Here is a 7,956-nt window from a genome sequence, read left to right as displayed (position 1 = left end):
CACCTAGAAGGTTGCAATTGCTTCTTTTTTTTTTCTTTTTTTTTTTTCTTTTATTATTATTACTATTATCATCATTATTATACTTTAGGTTTTATGGTACATGTGCGCAATGTGCAGGTAAGTTACATATGTATACATGTGCCATGCTGGTGCGCTGCACCCACCAACTTGTCATCTAGCATTAGGTATATCTCCCAATGCTATCCCTCCCCCCTCCCCCCACCCCACAACAGTCCCCGAAGTGTGATGTTCCCCTTCCTGTGTCCATGTGTTCTCATTGTTCAATTCCCACCTATGAGTGAGAATATGCGGTGTTTGGTTTTTTGTTCTTGCGATAGTTTACTGAGAATGATGATTTCCAGTTTCATCCATGTCCCTACAAAGGACGTGAACTCATCATTTTTTATGGCTGCATAGTATTCCATGGTGTATATGTGCCACATTTTCTTAATCCAGTCTATCATTGTTGGACATTTGGGTTGGTTCCAAGTCTTTGCTATTGTGAATAATGCTGCAATAAACATACGTGTGCATGTGTCTTTATAGCAGCATGATTTATAGTCCTTTGGGTATATACCCAGTAATGGGATGGCTGGGTCGAATGGAATTTCTAGTTCTAGATCCCTGAGGAATCGCCACACTGACTTCCACAAGGGTTGAACTAGTTTACAGTCCCACCAACAGTGTAAAAGTGTTCCTATTTCTCCACATCCTCTCCAGCACCTGTTGTTTCCTGACTTTTTAATGATTGCCATTCTAACTGGTGTGAGATGGTATCTCATTGTGGTTTTGATTTGCATTTCTCTGATGGCCAGTGATGGTGAGCATTTTTTCATGTGTTTTTTGGCTGCATAAATGTCTTCTTTTGAGAAGTGTCTGTTCATGTCCTTCGCCCACTTTTTGATGGGGTTGTTTGTTTTTTTCTTGTAAATTTGTTGGAGTTCATTGTAGATTCTGGATATTAGCCCTTTGTCAGATGAGTAGGTTGCGAAAATTTTCTCCCATTTTGTAGGTTGCCTGTTCACTCTGATGGTAGTTTCCTTTGCTGTGCAGAAGCTCTTTAGTTTAATTAGATCCCATTTGTCAATTTTGGCTTTTGTTGCCATTGCTTTTGGTGTTTTAGACATGAAGTCCTTGCCCATGCCTATGTCCTGAATGGTAATGCCTAGGTTTTCTTCTAGGGTTTTTATGGTTTTAGGTCTAACATTTAAGTCTTTAATCCATCTTGAATTGATTTTTGTATAAGGTGTAAGGAAGGGATCCAGTTTCAGCTTTCTACATATGGCTAGCCAGTTTTCCCAGCACCATTTATTAAATAGGGAATCCTTTCCCCATTTCTTGTTTTTGTCAGGTTTGTCAAAGATCAGATAGTTGTAGATATGTGGCATTATTTCTGACGGCTCTGTTCTGTTCCATTGATCTATATCTCTGTTTTGGTACCGGTACCAGTACCATGCTGTTTTGGTTACTGTAGCCTTGTAGTATAGTTTGAAGTCAGGTAGTGTGATGCCTCCAGCTTTGTTCTTTTGGCTTAGGATTGACTTGGCGATGCGGGCTCTTTTTTGGTTCCATATGAACTTTAAAGTAGTTTTTTCCAATTCTGTGAAGAAAGTCATTGGTAGCTTGATGGGGATGGCATTGAATCTGTAAATTACCTTGGGAAGGATGGCCATTTTCATGATATTGATTCTTCCTACCCATGAGCATGGAATGTTCTTCCATTTGTTTGTATCCTCTTTTATTTCCTTGAGCAGTGGTTTGTAGTTCTCCTTGAAGAGGTCTTTCACATCCCTTGTAAGTTGGATTCCTAGGTATTTTATTCTCTTTGAAGCAATTGTGAATGGGAGTTCACTCATGATTTGGCTCTCTGTTTGTCTGTTATTGATGTATAAGAATGCTTGTGATTTTTGCACATTGATTTTGTATCCTGAGACTTTGCTGAAGTTGCTTATCAGCTTAAGGAGATTTTGGGCTGAGACAATGGGGTTTTCTAGATATACTATCATGTCATCTGCAAACAAGGACAATTTGACTTCCTCTTTTCCTAATTGAATACCCTTGATTTCCTTCTCCTGCCTAATTGCCCTGGCCAGAACTTCCAACACTATGTTGAATAGAAGTGGTGAGAGAGGACATCCCTGTCTTGTGCCAGTTTTCAAAGGGAATGCTTCCAGTTTTTGCCCATTCAGTACGATATTGGCTGTGGGTTTGTCATAAATAGCTCTTATTATTTTGAGATACGTCCCATCAATTCCTAATTTATTGAGAGTTTTTAGCATGAAGGGTTGTTGAATTTTGTCAAAGGCCTTTTCTGCATCTATTGAGATAATCATGTGGTTTTTGTCTTTGGTTCTGTTTATATGCTGGATTACATTTATTGATTTGCGTATATTGAACCAGCCTTGCATCCCAGGGATGAAGCCCACTTGATCATGGTGGATAAGCTTTTTGATGTGCTGCTGGATTCTGTTTGCGAGTATCTTATTGAGGATTTTTGAATCAATGTTCATCAAGTATATTGGTCTAAAATTCTCTTTTTTTGTTGTGTCTCTGCCAGGCTTTGGTATCAGGATGATGCTGGCCTCATAAAATGAGTTAGGGAGGATTCCCTCTTTTTCTATTGATTGGAATAGTTTCAGAAGGAATGGTACCAGCTCCTCCTTGTACCTCTGGTAGAATTCATCTGTGAACCCATCTGGTCCTGGACTCTTTTTGGTTGGTAAGCTATTGATTATTGCCACAATTTCAGCTCCTGTTATTGGTCTATTCAGAGATTCAACTTCTTCCTGGTTTAGTCTTGGGAGGGTGTATGTGTTGAGGAATTTATCCATTTCTTCTAGATTTTCTAGTTTATTTGCATAGAGGTGTTTGTAATATTCTCTGATGGTAGTTTGTATTTCTGTGGGATCGGTGGTGATATCCCCTTTATCATTTTTTATTGCATCTATTTGATTCTTCTCTCTTTTTTTCTTTATTAATCTTGCTAGCGGTCTATCAATTTTGTTGATCCTTTCAAAAAACCAGCTCCTGGATTCATTTATTTTTTGAAGGGTTTTTTGTGTCTCTATTTCCTTCAGTTCTGCTCTGATTTTAGTTATTTCTTGCCTTCTGCTAGCTTTTGAATGTGTTTGCTCTTGCTTTTCTAGTTCTTTTAATTGTGATGTTAGGGTGTCAATTTTGGATCTTTCCTGCTTTCTCTTGTGGGCATTTAGTGCTATAAATTTCCCTCTACACACTGCTTTGAATGCATCCCAGAGATTCTGGTATGTTGTGTCTTGGTTCTTGTTGGTTTCAAAGAACATCTTTATTTCTGCCTTCATTTCGTTATGTACCCAGTAGTCATTCAGGAGCAGGTTGTTCAGTTTCCATGTAGTTGAGCGGTTTTGAGTGAGATTCTTAATCCTGAGTTCTAGCTTGATTGCACTGTGATCTGAGAGATAGTTTGTTACAATTTCTGTTCTTTTACATTTATTGAGGAGAGCTTTACTTCCAAGTATATGGTCAATTTTGGAATAGGTGTGGTGTGGTGCTGAAAAAAATGTATATTCTGTTGATTTGGGGTGGAGAGTTCTGTAGATGTCTCTTAGGTCCGCTTGGTGCAGAGCTGAGTTCAATTCCTGGGTATCCTTGTTGACTTTCTGTCTCGTTGATCTGTCTAATGTTGACAGTGGGGTGTTAAAGTCTCCCATTATTAATGTGTGGGAGTCTAAGTCTCTTTGTAGGTCACTCAGGACTTGCTTTATGAATCTGGGTGCTCCTGTATTGGGTGCATATATATTTAGGATAGTTAGCTCTTCTTGGTGAATTAATCCCTTTACCATTATGTAATGGCCTTCTTTGTCTCTTTTGATCTTTGTTGGTTTAAAGTCTGTTTTATCAGAGACTAGGATTGCAACCCCTGCCTTTTTTTGTTTTCCATTTGCTTGGTAGATCTTCCTCCATCCTTTTATTTTGAGCCTATGTGTGTCTCTGCACGTGAGATGGGTTTCCTGAATACAGCACACTGATGGGTCTTGAGTCTTTATCCAATTTGCCAGTCTGTGTCTTTTAATTGGAGCATTTAGTCCATTTACATTTAAAGTTAATATTGTTATGTGTGAATCTGATCCTGTCATTATGATGTTAGTTGGATATTTTTCTCGTTAGTTGATGCAGTCTCTTCCTAGTCTCGATGGTCTTTACATTTCGGTATGATTTTGCAGTGGCTGGTACCGGTTGTGCCTTTCCATGTTTAGCGCTTCCTTCAGGAGCTCTTTTAGGGCAGGCCTGGTGGTCACAAAATCTCTCAGCATTTGCTTGTCTGTAAAGTATTTTATTTCTCCTTCACTTATGAAGCTTAGTTTGGCAGGATATGAAATTCTGGGTTGAAAATTCTTTTCTTTAAGAATGTTGAATATTGGCCCCCACTCTCTTCTGGCTTGTAGGGTTTCTGCCGAGAGATCCGCTGTTAGTCTGATGGGCTTCCCTTTGATGGTAACCCGACCTTTCTCTCTGGCTGCCCTTAACATTTTTTCCTTCATTTCAACTTTGGTGAATCTGACAATTATGTGTCTTGGAGTTGCTCTTCTCGAGGAGTATCTTTGTGGCGTTCTCTGTATTTCCTGAATCTGAATGTTGGCCTGCCTTGCTAGATTGGGGAAGTTCTCCTGGATAATATCCTGCAGAGTGTTTTCCAACTTGTTTCCATTCTCCCCGTCACTTTCAGGTACACCAATCAGACGTAGATTTGGTCTTTTCACATAGTCCCACATTTCTTGGAGGCTTTGCTCATTTCTTTTTATTCTTTTTTCTCTAAACTTCCCTTCTCGCTTCATTTCATTCATTTCATCTTCCAGGGCTGATACCCTTTCTTCCATTTGATCGCATCGGCTCCTGAGGCTTCTGCATTCTTCACATAGTTCTCGAGCCTTGGTTTTCAGCTCCATCAGCTCCTTTAAGCACTTCTCTGTATTGGTTATTCTAGTTATACATTCTTCTAAATTTTTTTCAAAGTTTTCAACTTCTTTGCCTTTGGTTTGAATATCCTCCTGTAGCTCGGAGTAATTTGATCGTCTGAAGCCTTCTTCTCTCAGCTCGTCAAAGTCATTCTCCGTCCAGCTTTGTTCCGTTGCTGGTGAGGAACTGCGTTCCCTTGGAGGAGGAGAGGTACTCTGGTTTTTAGAGTTTCCAGTTTTTCTGCTCTGTTTTTTCCCCATCTTTGTGGTTTTATCTACTTTTGGTCTTTGATGATGGTGATGTACAGATGGGTTTTTGGTGTGGATGTCCTTTCTGTTAGTTTTCCTTCTAACAGACAGAACCCTCAGCTGCAGGTCTGTTGGAGTACCCGGTCGGCCGTGTGAGGTGTCAGTCTGCCCCTGCTGGGGGGTGCCTCCCAGTTAGGCTGCTCGGGGATCAGGGGTCAGGAACCCACTTGAGGAGGCAGTCAGCCGGTTCTCAGATCTCCAGCTGCGTGCTGGGAGAACCACTGCTCTCCTCACAGCTGTCAGACAGGGACATTTAAGTCTGCAGAGGTTACTGCTGTCTTTTTGTTTGTCTGTGCCCTGCCCCCAGAGGTGGAGCCTACAGAGGCAGGCAGGCCTCCTTGAGCTGTGGTGGGCTCCACCCAGTTCAAGCTTCCAGGCTGCTTTGTTTACCTAAGCGAGCCTGGGCAATGGCGGGCGCCCCTCCCCCAGCCTCGCTGCCGACTTGCTGTTTGATCTCAGACTGCTGTGCTAGCAATCAGCGAGACTCCGTGGGCGTAGGACCCTCTGAGCCAGGTGCGGGCTATACTCTCCTGGGGCACCGGTTCCTAAGCCCGTCGGAAAAGCACAGTATTCGGGTGGGAGTGGCCCGATTTTCCAGGTGCCATCTGTCACCCCTGGAAGGGGAACTCCCTGACCCCTTGCGCTTCCCGAGTGAGGCAATGCCTCGCCCCTGCTTCGGCTGGCACACGGTGCGCTCACCCACTGACCTGCACCCACTGTCTGGCACTCCCTAGTGAGATGAACACGGTACCTCAGATGGAAATGCAGAAATCACCCGTCTTCTGCGTCGCTCGCGCTGGGAGCTGTAGACCGGAGCTGTTCCTATTCGGCCATCTTGGCTCCTCCCCGCCTCATGTTAGTTTTTTATATTCTGCAAAGACAAAACCAAAATAATCCAAATTTGACACAAATATTTGGGATACATCTTATTTGAGATGTTTAACAAATGTCTGGATCATCTTTTCTTACATTGGATTATAACGCAGGAAACACTGTGAAGTAAGCAAAGTTGGAATGCCCAAGTCAAAGACCATTTGAATATTTACAAGTAGATTTGAGACAGGAATAATACAGGGTGGTCACAGGATAACAAATTCTAGGCAGCAGATTTACATGACTTGAGGCTATGGGCTGATAAGACACTGAAAAACCGGAGTGTGGACCAAGCTGGCTAAGACTGACTGGACCCAATGTGGTGCTGGATTTGACGTAGGTTTTACCTAGGCCCTCATTATATGCTCATTAACATACTAAATCACACACCCACCAGTGCCATGACAGTTCTGAGACCAATATGTGATGTAAAAATGGATGGCACTACAGTTCCGAGAAATCTCCACCTTTACCCAGGAATTTTCATGACTATTCCACTCCTTGGTTAAAGAAACCAATCAAGATGAAACCCCAGAACCCATTGTTCTCTGTCGGGTATGCCTGAACTCCCCTTTCTTGAGTGTGTACTTTTTGCTTTGCAATAAATCTCTTCTTTCACTGTTTGCTGACTCATCCTTGACTTCGTTCATGAGATGGTGTCAAAAGCCTGGACACCACAGCTGGGGTCGAGATCCCACCAGTGTCAGGGGACTTTCCCCAGGCCACCAGTATCAGATTCTATTCCATTGCTCAAATCACAAAACATCGAGTGGAGAGTTCTCCTTGGAGACCATAAAGTAAAGATTCTGTGGCATGGTGGCCAGTTAGGCCACTGGAAGGCATGGCAAAATACTGAAAATGAGGGATTAGGTGACAGTATGTGGTAGTAACTGCTGAATACTAAATACTTGAGCCAGGCCCCATTCCCTGGATACTGACAGGGAGACACATTGTCCAGGTAGTAGTGGAGAAATACTTTCTGGGTATCTGACCAGCCTTTGTGGAAAGAACTGGCACCATCCTGCAGATGTAACCACCTGATGGGTTCTTCCTGCCCACTGTACATACAAAATCAATTCATGGAGACCATGGCATTGAGGTAAAGAGTTTAATTGACACAGGCCAGCCACGACATGTGGGGGACAGAGTTATTACTCAAATCAATCTCACTGAAGGCTTGCAGGTAAAGCGTTTTCAAAGACAATTTGGTGGGGAGGGGGCTAGGGCTTGGGTGGTGCTGATTGTTGGGGATGAAATCACAGGGGTGTGGAAAATGGCCCTCCTACACTGAGCCAGCTTCTGGGTGGGGGCTAAGAGACTAGTTGATTTTCGGGCCAAATGGTGCCATCCAGTAATCAGAAATGCAAAAGCCTGAAAAGACATCTCAAGAGGCCAATCTTAGGTTCTACAATAGTGATGTTCTTCACAGCAGTAATTGGGGAAGCTGCAAATCTTGTGACTCTGGAATAATGGCTGGCAATTATTTAACGAGGCATACACCTTAGTAGAATTCAGGCCCCTTTCATCCTCCTGACTTGGTGGCCTTTCATTAGTGTTACAGGGGTAATTTAGTTTTGGGGAAGGTTATAATTTTAACCAACATTTTTGGCTGTCCCCAACTTTTTGGCACCTGGGACTGGTTTCATGGAAGATAATTTTTCCATGGAAGGGGGTGGTGGATGGTTTCTGGATGAAACTGTTCCACCTCAGGTCATCAGGCATTAGTTACAGTCTCATAGGGAGTGCGCCATCTGGATCCCTCACATGCGCAGTTCCCAATAGGGTCCGAGCTCCTATGAGAATCTAATGCCGATGCTGATCTGACAAGAGGCGGAGCTCA

Source organism: Pongo abelii, chromosome 1 (assembly GCF_028885655.2).
Source record: "Pongo abelii isolate AG06213 chromosome 1, NHGRI_mPonAbe1-v2.0_pri, whole genome shotgun sequence".
NCBI lineage: Eukaryota > Metazoa > Chordata > Mammalia > Primates > Hominidae > Pongo > Pongo abelii.
This window is presented reverse-complemented; position numbering follows the sequence as displayed.